Source organism: Globicephala melas, chromosome 10 (genome assembly GCF_963455315.2).
Source record: "Globicephala melas chromosome 10, mGloMel1.2, whole genome shotgun sequence".
NCBI lineage: Eukaryota > Metazoa > Chordata > Mammalia > Artiodactyla > Delphinidae > Globicephala > Globicephala melas.
The window spans coordinates 35,473,969-35,487,702 of record NC_083323.1 but is presented as its reverse complement, the minus strand read 5'-3'; the positions used below and the strand labels follow the sequence as shown (position 1 = coordinate 35,487,702).

At 38.6% G+C, this 13,734-nt stretch overlaps 1 protein-coding gene across 1 annotated transcript in view; it reads left to right on the top strand.

Annotated features, from left to right (window-relative positions):
- Positions 1 to 13,734, top strand: part of TMTC2 (transmembrane O-mannosyltransferase targeting cadherins 2) — an 852,682-nt gene that overhangs the window by 635,701 nt on the left and 203,247 nt on the right. The window contains exon 13 of the transcript XR_009565442.1: positions 13,380 to 13,477. The gene's annotated coding sequence lies outside the window, so the exon portion shown is untranslated. The remainder of the gene's footprint in view (positions 1 to 13,379; positions 13,478 to 13,734) is intronic.

Here is a 13,734-nt window from a genome sequence, read left to right as displayed (position 1 = left end):
TATGCATTTATAAATTTTTTAATAACATGCATATATGTATATGTACATAATGTTTCTTTTTGAAAATATAACAATACAGACAACCTATATATCATGGGCACATTGCCATCTCTTTGTCATCCATTGTCAGACATGGAACTTTACTGTTCTGATGCTTTCCTGTAAAAATGTTGCGTTGAATCTACTTTTATATTTTTCTTTCTGTTTAAGTATTTCTGAAGGATAGATTCTGAGTAAGAATTTGTTATGTCAAAACATGTAAGTATTTTAGATTTTGATAGGTACTGTGAAACGTTACCTGTTGATGCCTATTTCACTATACCTCTACCAGCATTGGGTATTGGTTTTTTTAAATTTTTTTTTATTTTTTGGACGAATTGGGTGGAAAAATGATATCCCATTACTATTTTAATTTGCAGTTCTCTGATCACTGGAAAGTCTAAGGATCTTCTATATATTTCTTTTTCTGCAAATTACCTTTCTGTTTAATTTTCCCAGTATTAAATAGGGTTGTTTTCTTTTCCCTGTATCTGGAGTGTTGTCCCACATTATCTAGTACAGCTATGTATCAGCACCATCTTATTAAGTTTTACAAGAAAATCTCCTATGGATTTTAATTATAATTAGATGGATTTATAAAATATATAAAGTATAATGGAGAGAATTAACTTTTTGGTAATATTGAGTCTTGCTATCCAGATTCAGAGATTCTCTATTACTCATCTATTACTTAACGCCATGCCATTGAATATTGCCTAGCATTCTTGATTACCTGAATTGTATGAAGTGCTATATGTCCTGGCTTCTATGTGTGTGTGTGTGTGTGTGTGTGTGTGTGTGTGTGTGTGTTTCTAATTTGGAAAATTCAGTTATTTGAGCTCTCCTCTTCTTTTGTTTGAAGGGAAGGAGGATAAGAAGATATTAAATTTTAAATGTTGGAAACAATGCTTTTTTAAGGCTTCTAACTTTCCCTCCAAAATTAGAATGGGGGAAAAGATACATTTGGTGAGTATGAGTGTGAGAGAACATTACTGGTGTAACAATTTTAACTTTGGCATGATTTTAAATGAAAATATGGCTGTTCCTTTGGCGTCTACATCACTTGTGTAATACAGGTTCAGCTACTCAATATGGCTGTGTACTATGGAAATATGAAGTTCTGAAATCTCATTTCTCCTTTCCATTGTTTATGTGTGTAAAAAACTTATAATAAAATTGAATAAATGTGATAATGTTCTGTATATAAAAACCATTTCAATAACCCTGTTACATTATGAAAGCATGAATACCATTTTAGTGACATCTAAATATTTTGAAGCCTCCTCTCCTTAAGTTTTGATGGCTAGTTGAGGAAACAATTGTAATGGTAATAGTCAGATGTTTTCCATCTTTTTAGTAGAAGGTGAAAGATCTAATCTCAAGATATAGCATAAATGACTTTGAATTGACAACTTGAGGAATTTCCTTGTCAATGAAAGGATGATTCTCATGAAGGTGTTTCTGAGCACCTCTGCTCCTGGCAAAAGAGCTTGCAAATACATTATTTGGAAGCACAAGTTTTCTTTGACTAATTTTATGGGGATCCCCATAAAGCAAACAATTAGATCAGAGCAGAAGGATGAATCTTTTCATAAAAACCTTCACAATTTGGGAATGTTTGATAACTGGCCCTTCTTTTTCAGATCACCAACTTTAACAAAACTTGGATAGTTACAGGATGGGAAATTTCATAAACGAATAAAAGCTGCATCACACTAACCTACAGTCTGGAATGGTTTAAAATATTTCCTTTGATATGATTCCCAAATTCTATATAAAAGTAAAGTAATAGTGCAGAAATAAAACATAATGTGGCATGTCTAGAACTTTTATAACTAGCCTGACTTTGAGTGAAATGAGTAAGAGATCAAAGCTTTAATGATTTTAGTTTTTCTCTTATTTTTTTTTCTTTTGAAAAGTCTGATGTTCTATGGGGAAATTAGAACAATCTACACTTCAAAATAAAATCATATCTTTAGTCAAGTATATAATATTGATCCTTCTTATAGTAAAGATTCATAGGTACTATGAGATGGATTTTTATTTTTATTTTTTATAGCATTAGTCAAAGTAGTTTAGAAACAGTTGGCTAGGCCTGTGCTGAAAAAACAAAGTCTAGGAGAGGAGCAATTCTGAATATAATAATAATAAAAGATATATTTTTTAACATCTTTATTGGAGTATAATTGCTTTACAATGATGTGTTAGTTTCTGCTTTAAAACAAAGTGAATCAGCTATACATATACATATATCTCCATATCTATTCCCTCTTGCATCTCCCTCCCACTCTCCCTATCCTACCCCTCTAGGCCACAGAGCACCAAGCTGATCTCCCTGTGCTGTGCAGCTGCTTCCCACTAGCTATCTGTTTTACATTTGGTAGTGTATATATGTCCACGCCACTCTCTTACTTCGTCCCAGCTTACCCTTCCCCCTCCCCATGTCCTCAAGTCCATTCTGTACATCTACCTCTTTATTCCAGTCCTTCCCCTAGGTTCTTCAGAACCATTTTTTTTTTGATTCCATATATATGTGTTAGCATATGGTATTTGTTTTTCTCTTTCTGAGTGACTTCACTCTGTATGACAGACCCTAGGTCTATCCACCTTACTACAAATAACTCAATTTCATTTGTTTTTATGGCTGAGTAATATTCCATTGTATATATGTGCCACATCTCCTTTATCCATTCATCTGTCGATGGACACTTAGGCTGCTTCCATGTCCTGGCTATTGTAAATAATGCAGCAATGAACATTGTGGTACATGACATTTTTTGAATTATGATTTTCTCAGGGCATATGCCCAGGAGTGGTATTGCTGGGTCGTATGGTAGTTCTATTTTTAGTTTTTTAAGGAATATCCATAGTGTTCTCCATAGTGGCTGTATCAATTTACTTTCCCATCAACAGTGCAAGAGGGATCCCTTTCTCCACACCCTCTCCAGCATTTATTGTTTGTAGATTTTTTGATGATGGCCATTCTGACCGGTGTGAGGTGATACCTCATTGTAGTTTTGAGTTGCATTTCTCTAATGATTAGTGATGTTGAGCATGGGCTTGTTGGCAAACTGTATATCTTCTCTGGAGAGCTGTCTATTTAGGTCTTCTGCCCATTTTTGGATTGGGTTGTTTGTTCATTTGATCTTGCAGTGCATGAGCAGCTTGTATATTTTGGAGATTAATGCTTTGTCAGTTGCTTCATTTGTAAATATCTTCTCCCATTCTGAGGATTGTCTTTTCATCTTGTTTAAGTTTTCCTTTGCTGTGCAAAAGCTTTTAAGTTTCATTAGGTCCCATTTGTTTATTTTTATTTTGATTTCTCTAGGAGGTGTGTCAGAAAGGATCTTGCTGTGATTTATGTCATAGAGTGTTCTGCCTATGTTTTCCTCTAAGAGTTTCATAGTGTCTGGCCTTACATTTAGGTCTTTAATCCATTTTGAGCTTATTTTTGTGTGTGGTGGTAGGGAGTGTTCTAATTTCATTCTTTTCCATGTAGCTTTCCAGTTTTCCCAGCACCACTTGTCTATTCTCCATTGTATACTCTTGCCTCCTTTATCAAAGATAAGGTAACCATATGTACATGGGTTTATCTCTGGGCTTCCTATTCTGTTCCATTGAACTATGTTTCTGTTTTTGTGCCAGTACTGTACTGTCTTATTTACTGTAGCTTTGTAGTATTGTCTGAAGCCATGGAGCCTGATTCCTCCAGCTCCGTTTTTCTTTCTCAAGATTGCTCTGGCTATTCGGGGTCTTTTGTGTTTCCATACAAATTGTGAAATTTTTTGTTCTTGTTCTGTGAAAAATGCCATTGGTAGCTTGATAGGGATTGCATTGAATCTGCAGAGCTTTGGGTACTGTAGTCATTTTCACAATGTTAATTTTTCCAATCCAAGAAGATGGTGTATCTCTCCATCTGTTTGTATCATCTTTAATTTCTTTTTTTAATATATATATATATTTTCCATCATTATTGAAGTATAATTGCTTTACAATGGTGTGTTAGTTTCTGCTTTATACCAAAGTGAATCAGTTATACATATACATATGTTCCCATATCTCTTCCCTCTTGCGTTTCCCTCCCTCCAACCCTCCCTATCCCACCCCTTCAGGCGGTCACAAAGCACCAAACTGATCTCTCTGTGCCATGCGGCTGCTTCCCACTAGCTATCTACCTTACGTTTGTTAGTGTATAAATGTCCATGCCTGTCTCTCACTTTGTCACAGCTTACCCTTCCCCCTCCCCATATCCTCAAGTCCGTTCTCCAGTAGGTCTGTGTCTTTATTCCTGTCATACCCCTAGGTTCTTCATGACATTTTTTTAAAAAATTCCATATATATGTGTTAGCATACGGTATTTGTCTTTCTCTTTCTGACTTACTTCACTCTGTATGACAGACTCTAGGTCTATCCACCTCATTACAAATAGCTCAATTTCGTTCCTCTTTATGGCTGAGTAATATTCCATTGTATATATGTGCCACATCTTCTTTATCCATTCATCCGATGATGGGCACTTAGGTTGTTTCCATCTCCGGGCGATTGTAAATAGTGCTGCAATGAACATTTTGGTACATGACTCTTTGTGAATTATGGTTTTCTCAGGGTATATGCCCAGTAGTGGGATTGCTGGGTCATATGGTAGTTCTATTTTTAGTTTTTTAAGGAATCTTCACACTGTTCTCCATAGTGGCTGTACCAATTCACATTCCCACCAGCAGTGCAGGAGTGTTCCCTTTTCTCCACACCCTCTCCAGCATTTATTGTTTCTAGATTTTTTGATGATGGCCATTCTGACTGGTGTGAGATGATATCTCATTGTAGTTTTGATTTGCATTCCTCTAATGATTAATGATGTTGAGCATTCTTTCATGTGTTTGTTGGCAGTCTGTATATCTTCTTTGGAGAAATACCTATTTAGGTCTTCTGCCCATTTTTGGATTGGGTTGTTTGCTTTTTTGTTATTGAGCTGCATGAGCTGCTTATAAATTTTGGAGATTAATCCTTTGTCAGTTGCTTCATTTGCAAATGTTTTCTCCCATTCTGAGGGTTGTCTTTTCATCTTGTTTATGGTTTCCTTTGCTGTGTAAAAGCTTTGAAGTTTCATTAGGTCCCATTTGTTTATTTTTATTTCCATTTCTCTAGGAGGTGGGTCAGAAAGGATCTTGCTGTGATTTATGTCATAGAGTGTTCTTCCTATGTTTTCCTCTAAGAGTTTGATAGTTTCTGGCCTTACATTTAAGTCTTTAATCCATTTTGAGCTAATTTTTGTGTATGGTGTTAGGGAGTGATCTAATCTCATACTTTTACATGTACCTGTCCAGTTTTCCCAGCACCACTTATTGAAGAGGCTGTCCTTTCTCCACTGTACATTCCTGCCTCCTTTATCAAAGATAAGGTGACCATATGTGAGTGGGTTTATCTCTGGGCTTTCTATCTTGTTCCATTGATCTATATTTCTGTTTTTGTGCCAGTACCATACTGTCTTGATTACTGTAGCTTTGCAGTATAGTCTGAAGTCAGGGAGCCTGATTCCTCCAGCTTCATTTTTCGTTCTCAAGATTGCTCTGGCTATTCGGGGTCTTTTGTGTTCCCATAGAAATTGTGAAATTTTTTGTTCTAGTTCTGTGAAAAATGCCAGTGGTAGTTTGATAGGGATTGCATTGAATCTATAGATTGCTTTGGGTAGTAGAGTCATTTTCACAATGTTGATTCTTCCAATCCCAGAACATGGTATATCTCTCCATCTATTTGTATCATCTTTAATTTCTTTCATCAGTGTCTTATAATTTTCTGCATACAGGTCTTTTGTCTCCTTAGGTAGGTTTATTCCTAGATACTTTATTATTTTTGTTGCAGTGGTAAATGGGAGTGTTTTCTTGATTTCACTTTCAGATTTTTCATCATTAGTGTATAGGAATGCCAGAGATTTCTGTGCATTAATTTTGTGTCCTGCTACTTTACCAAATTCATTGATTAGCTCTAGTAGTTTTCTAGTAGCATATTTAGGATTCTCTATGTAGAGTATCATGTCATCTGCAAACAGTGACAGCTTTACTTCTTCTTTTCCGATTTGGATTCCTTTTATTTCCTTTTCTTCTGATTTCTGTGGCTAAAACTTCCAAAACTATGTTGAATAAGAGTGGTGAGAGTGGGCAACTTTGTATTGTTCCTGATCTTGCTTTCAGTTTTTCACCATTGAGGATGATGTTGGCTGTGGGCTTGTCATATATGGCCTTCATTATGTTGAGGAAAGTTCCCTCTATGCCTACTTTCTGGAGGGTTTTTATCATAAATGGGCGTTGAATTTTGTCAAAAGCTTTCTCTGCATCTATTGAGATGATCATATGGTTTTTCTCCTTCAATTTGTTAATATGGTGTATCATGTTGATAGATTTGCGTATATTGAAGAATCCTTACATTCCTGTAATAAACCCCACGTGATCATGGTGTATGATCCTTTTAATGTGCTGTTGGATTCTGTTTGGTAGTATTTTGTTGAGGAATTTTGCATCTATGTTCATCAGTGATATTGGCCTGTAGTTTTCTTTCTTTGTGACATCCTTGTCTGGTTTTGGTATCAAGGTGATGGTGGCCTCGTAGAAGGAATTTGGGAGTGTTCTTCCCTCTGCTCTATTTTGGAAGAGTTTGAGAAGGATAGGTGTTAGCTCTTCTCTCAGTGTGTGATAGAATTCGACTGTGAAGCCATCTGGTCCTGGGCTTTTGTTTGTTCGAAGATTTTTAATCACAGTTTCAATTTCAGTGCTTGTGATTGGTCTGTTCATATTTTCTATTTCTTCCTGGCTCAGTCTTGGCAGGTTGTGCATTTCTAAGAATTTGTCCATTTCTTCCAGGTTGTTCATTTTATTGGCATATAGTTGCTTGTACTAATCTCTCATGATCTTCTGTATTTCTGCAGTGTCAGTTGTTACTTCTTTTTCATTTCTAATTCTACTGATTTGAGTCTTCTCCCTTTTTTTCTTGATGAGTCTGGCTAAATGTTTATCTTCTCAAAGAACCAGCTTTTAGTTTTATTGATCTTTGCTATTGTTTCCTTCATTTCTTTTTCATTTTTTTCTGATCTGATTTTTATGATTTCTTTCCTTCTGCTAATTTTGGGGATTTTTTGTTCTTCTTTCTCTAATTGCTTGAGGTGCAAGTTAGGTTGTTTATTCGAGATGTTTCCTGCTTCTTAAGGTGGGCTTGTATTGCTATAACTTCCCTCTTAGAACTGCTTTTGCTGCATCCCATAGGTTTTGGGTCATCGTGTCTCTATTGTCATTTGTTTCTAGGTATTTTTTAATTTCCTCTTTGATTTCTTCAGTGATCACTTCGTTATTAAGTAGTGTATTGTTTAGCCTCCATATGTATGTATTTTTTACAGATCTTTTCCTGTAATTGATATCTAGTCTCATGGCGTTGTGGTCGGAAAAGATACTTGATACAATTTCAATTTTCTTAAATTTACCGAGGCTTGATTTGTGACCCAAGATATGATCTATCCTGGAGAATGTTCCATGAGCACTTGAGAAAAATGTGTATTCTGTTGTTTTTGGATGGAGTGTCCTATAAATATCAATTAAGTCCATCTTGTTTAATGTGTCTTTTAAAGCTTGTGTCTCCTTATTTATTTTCATTTTGGATGATCTGTCCATTGGTGAAAGTGGAGTGTTAAAGTCCCCTACTATGAATGTGTTACTGTCGATTTCCCCTTTTATGGCTGTTAGTATTTGCCTTATGTATTGAGGTGCTCCTATGTTGGGTGCATAAATATTTACAATTGTTATATCTTCTTCTTGGATCGATCCCTTGATCATTATGTAGTGTCCTTCTTTGTCTCTTCTAATAGTCTTTATTTTAAAGTCTGTTTTGTCTGATAGGAGAATTGCTACTCCAGCTTTCTTTTGGTTTCCATTTGCATGGAATATCTTTTTCCATCCCCTTAGTTTCAGTCTGTATGTGCCTCTAGGTCTGAAATGGGTCTCTTGTAGAGAGAGCAAATATATGGGTCTTGTTTTTGTATCCATTCAGCCAATCTGTGTCTTTTGGTGGGAGCATTTAGTCCATTTACATTTAAGGTAATTATCGATGTGTATGTTCCTATTCCCATTTTCTAAATTGTTTTCGGTTCGTTATTATAGGTCTTTTCCTTCTCTTGTGTTTCTTGCCTAGAGAAGTTCCTTTAGCATTTGTTGTAAAGCTGGTTTGGTGGTGCTGAACTCTCTCAGCTTTTGCTTGTCTGTAAAGGTTTTAATTTCTCCATCAAATCTGAATGAGATGCTTGCTGGGTAGAGTAATCTTGGTTGCAGGTTTTTCTCCTTCATCACTTTCAGTATGTCCTGCCAGTCCCTTCTGGCTTGCAGAGTTTCTGCTGAGAGATCAGCTGTTAATCTTATGGGGATTCCCTTGTGTGTTATTTGTTGTTTTTCCCTTGCTGCTTTTAATATGCTTTCTTTGTATTTAATTTTTGACAGTTTGATTAATATGTGTCTTGGCGTATTTCTCCTTGGATTTATCCTGTATGGGCCTCTCTGTGCTTCCTGGACTTGACTAACTATTTCCTTTCCCATATTAGGGAAGTTTTCAACTATAATCTCTTCAAATATTTTCTCAGTCCCTTTCTTTTTCTCTTTTTCTTCTGGAACCCCTATAATTCGAATGTTGGTGCGTTTAATGTTGTCCCAGAGGTCTCTGAGACTGTCCTCAGTTCTTTTCATTCTTTTCTCTTTATTCTGCTCTGCAGTAGTTATTTCCACTATTTTATCTTCCAGGTCACTTATCCGTGCTTCTACCTCAGTTATTCTGCTATTGATCCCATCTAGAGTCTTTTTCATTTCATTTATTGTGTTGTTTATCATTGTTTGTTTCATCTTTAGTTCTTCTACGTCCTTGTTAAACGTTTCTTGCATTTTGTCCATTCTATTTCCAAGATTTTGGATCATCTTTACTATCATTATTCTGAATACTTTTTCAGGTAGACTGCCTATTTCCTTTTCATTTATTAGGTTTCGTGCATTTTTATCTTGCTCCTTCATCTGCTGTGTGTTTTTCTGTCTTCTCATTTTGCTTATCTTACTGTGTTTGGGGTCTCCTTTTTGCAGGCTGAAGGTTTGTAGTTCCCGCTGTTTTTTGTGTCTGTCCCCAGTGGCTAAGGTTGGTTCAGTGGGTTGTGTAGGCTTCCTGGTGGAGGGTAGTAGTGCCTGTGTTCTGGTGGATGAGGCTGGATCTTGTCTTTCTGGTGGGCGGGTCCACATCTGGTGGTGTGTTTTGGGGTGTCTGTAGACTTATTATGATTTTGGGCAGCCTCTCTGCTAATGGGTGGGGTTGTGTTCCTGTCTTGCTAGTTGTTTGGCATAGGGTGTCCAGCACTGTAGCTTGCTGGACGTTGAGTGAAGCTGGGTGCTGGTGTTGAGATGGAGATCTCTGGGAGATTTTTGCTGTTTGATATTATGTGGAGCTGGGAGGTCTCTTGTGGACCAGTGTCCTGAAGTTGGCTCTCCCACCTCAGAGGCACAGCACTGACTCCTGGCTGCAGCACCAAGAGCCTTACATACAGACGGCTCAGAATAAAAGGGAGAAAAAGTAGAAAGAAAGAATTAGTAGAAGTAGGAAGGAAGGAAGGAAGGAAGAAAGAAAGAAAGAAAGAACGAAAGAAAGAAAGGAAGGAAGGAAGGAAGGAAGGAAGAAAGAAGAAAAGGAAAAGGAAAGGAGGGAGGGAGGAAGGAAGGAAGGAGGGAAGGAAGGAAAAAGAGAGAAAGAAAGAAGCTACGGTAAAATAAAATAAAATAGAATAAAGTTATTAAATTAAAAAATAAGTATTTAGAAAAAAAGGGACGGATAGAACCTTAGGACAAATGGTGGAAGCAAAGCTATACAGACAAAATCTTACACAGAAGCGTACACATACACCCTAACAAAAAGAGGTAAAGGGGAAAAAATCATAGATCTTTCTCTCGAGGTCCACCTCCTCAATCTGGGATGATTCGTTGTCTATTCATGTATTCCACAGATTCAGGGAACATCAAGTTGATCGTGGAGCTTTAATCCGCTGCTTCTGAGGCTGCTAGGAGAGCTTTCCCTTTCTCTTCTTTGTTCTCACAGCTCACAGGGGCTCAGCTTTGGATTTGGCCCCGCCTCTGCATGTAGGTCGCCGGAGGGCGTCTGTTTTTTGCTCAGACAGGACAGGGTTAAAGGAGCCGCTGATTCGGGGACTCTGGCGCACTCAGGCCGGTGGGGGCGGGGGAGGGAGGGGCATGGCTTGCGGGGCGGGCTTGCGGCGGCAGAGGACGGCATGACGTTGCACCAGCTTGAGGGCCGCCGTGCGTTCTCCCGGGGAAGTTGTCCCTGGATCCCGGGAACCTGGCAGTGGCGGGCTGCACAGGCTCCCCGGAAGAGGGGTGTAGGTAGTGACCTGTGCTCGCACACAGGCCCCTTGGTGGCGGCAGCAGCAGCCTTAGCGTCTCCCGCCCGTCTCTGGCGTCCGTGCTTTTAGCCGCGGCTTGCTCCTGTCTCTGAGGTTCGCGCTTTTAGCCACGGCTGGCGCCCGTCTCTGGAGCTCCTTTAAGCAGGGATCTTAATCCCCTCTTCTCGCGCACCAGGAAACAAAGAGGGAAAAAAGAGTCTCTTGCCTCTTCGGCAGGTCCAGACTTTTTCCAGGACTCCCTTCCGGCTAGCCGTGGTGCACTAACCCCCTTCAGGCTGTGTTCACGCCGCCAACCCCAGTCCTCTCCCGGTGCTCTGACCGAAGCCCGAGCCTCAGCTCCCAGCCCCGCCCGCCCCGGCGGGTGAGCCGACAAGCCTCTCGGACTGGTGAGTGCCGGTCGGCCCTGAGCCTCTGTGCGGGAATCTCCCCGCTTTGCCCTCCGCACCCCTGTGGCTGTGCTCTCCCCCGCGGCTCCGGCGGCCGAAGCTTTCCCCCTCCACCACCCGCAGTCTCCGCCTCTGAAGGGGCTTCCTAGTGTGTGGAAAGCTTTCCTCCTTCACAAGCTCCCTCCCACTGGTGCAGGTACCGTCCCTATCCTTTTGTCTCTGTTTTTTCTTTTTTGCCCTACGCAGGTACATGGGGGGTTTCTTGCGTTTTGGGCGGTCTGAGGTCTTCTGCCAGCGTTCAGTAGTTGTTCTGTAGGAGTTGTTCCATGTGTAGATGTATTTCTGGTGTACCTGTGGGGAGGAAGGTGATCTCCGTGTCTTACTCTTCCGCCATCTTCCCGGAAGCCCCCCATCTTTAATTTCTTCCATCAGTGTCTTATAGTTTTCTGCATACAGGTCCTTTGTCTCCTTAGGTAGGTTTATTCCTAGGTATTTTATTCTTTTTTGTTGTAGTGGTAAATGTTAATGTTTCCTTAATTTCTCTTTCAGGTTTTTCATCATTAGTGTATAGGAATGTAAGAGATTTCTGTGCATTTATTTTGTATACTGCAACTTTACCAAATTCATTGATTAGCCCTAGTAGTTTTCTGGTAGCATCTTTAGGATTCTGTGTATAGTGTCATGTCATCTGCAAACTGTGACAGCTACTTCTTTTCCGGTTTGGATTCCTTTTATATCTTTTTGTTCTCTGATTGCTGTGGCTAAAACTTCCAAAATTATGTTGAATAATAGTGGTGAGAGTGGACAACCTTGTCTTGTTCCTGATCTTAGAGGAAATGGTTAGAGTTTTTCACCATTGAGAATGATGTTGGCTGTGGGTTTGTCATGTCTGGCCTTTATTATGTTGAGGTAAGTTCCCTCTATGCCTACTTTCTGGAGGGTTTTTATCATAAATGGGTGTTGAATTTTGTCAAAAGCTTTCTCTGCATCTATTGAGATGATCATTTGGTTTTTATTCTTCAATTTGTTAATATGGTGTATCACATTGATTGATTTGCATATATTGAAGAATCCTTGCATACCTGGGATAAACCCCAGCTGATCATGGTATATGACCCTTTTAATGTGCCATGGGATTCTGTTTGCTAGTATTTTGTTGAGGATTTTTACACCTATGTTCATCAGTGATATTGGCCTGTAGTTTTCTTTTTCTGTGACATCTTTGTCTGGTTTTAGTGTCAGGGTGATGGTGGCCTGCTAGAATGAGTTTGGGAGTGTTCTTCCCTCTGCTATATTTTGGAAGAGTTTGAGAAGGATAGGTGTTAGCTCTTCTCTAAATGTTTGATAGAATTCACCTGTGAAGCCATCTGGTCCTGGGCTTGTTTGTTGGAAGATTTTTAATCACTTTAAACTTCAGTGCTTGTGATTGGTCTGTTTATATTTTCTATTTCTTCGTGGTTCAGTCTTGGAAGATTGTGCTTTCTAAGAATTTGTCCATTTCTTCCAGGTTGTCCACTTTTTGGCATATAGTTGCTTGTAGTAATCTCTCATGATCCTTTGTATTTCTGCAGTGTCAGTTTTTACTTTTTTTTCATTTCTAATTCTATTGATTTGAGTCTTCTCCCTTTTTTTCTTGATGAGTCTGGCTAATGGTTTATCTTCTCAAAGAACCAGCTTTTAGTTTTATTGATCTTTGCTATTGTTTCCTTCATTTCTTTTTCATTTATTTCTGATCTGATCTTATGATTTTTCATTCTGCTAATTTTGGGTTTTTTGGTTCTAATAAAAAATATTATTAAATGAAATATTATAGAGTATATTCTTCAGTTCAATATGAATCTGCAGGAAAGTATTGCTACATGTTATGATAGAACAAAACTTTATCAAATACCTTCCTTTCCCTGGGCATAAAAGTTCTTTCTTGTAATATAGCAGATTGTGTGTTTAGGAGGAGGAGTTGGCAATGGGTAATTCCAAAGAGAGGGAAATAAAAAATCAAATTGATTTGGTGTTATAAAATACTATTGACATTGAGTTTTGTATTAAATTTCTCTTCCTATATCTTTTCAGGAGGGTCATTTCTAAGAAGATTGCATTGTTTGGTCATGGGCAAACTGAAGTATTTAATTACCCTCTGGAATGATCCAATTAGGAGTTTTGACTGAGTCTCTTTTCTCAAGAAGCTGCTCTCTCAGATCTTGAACTGAATTCAATGATTTCCCTTGCTTGTATAACACTAGCTATACCAGTGGCTCTTAAACTTGAGCATACATCAGAATCACCAGGAGAGCTTGTTAAACCGCAGACTCAGGGGCTCTACGGCAGGAGTAAGTGATTTAGTAGATGAGGGGGAGAGCCAGGTGACTTGAATATCTATCAGTTCTCAGGTGATGCTGATAGAGTAGCTTTGCAAACCGTTGGTTTATATACCGTGTTTGGCTTGTAGCATCTGCTTTCTCCTTTTCTTCAAACCGGGAGGTGCCTGCTTCTGAATCTAATGGTTTGGAATTTCTTTGTATTTTCATCTTCAGGACCAATGGAAAGCTAAGCAGGAGGTGTCGTCCTCAAAAAGTCATGGTTAAGTCCACTACGACTCTCAATTTGGCTGACTTGTGCTCCGGTTCCAAAGGTAACTTTAAAATTCTTTATTTCTCTCAAGTGCACCAGATTTTTTCCTCGACAGTCTAAGTGATAGACTCCTAGTGTATCTCCTGCTTCTTTTCATAGATTTTATAAGTTTTAACCAGATGAATTTTCCACAACACTGCTTTGCCTATACCACTCTTTCTTGAGTGATTTAAGTGAAATAACATATATGAATGTTTAAGAATTTGAATGCCTCATTTAAATTGTCATTATGCTTAAAATCCTGCAGTTGCTTTCAAT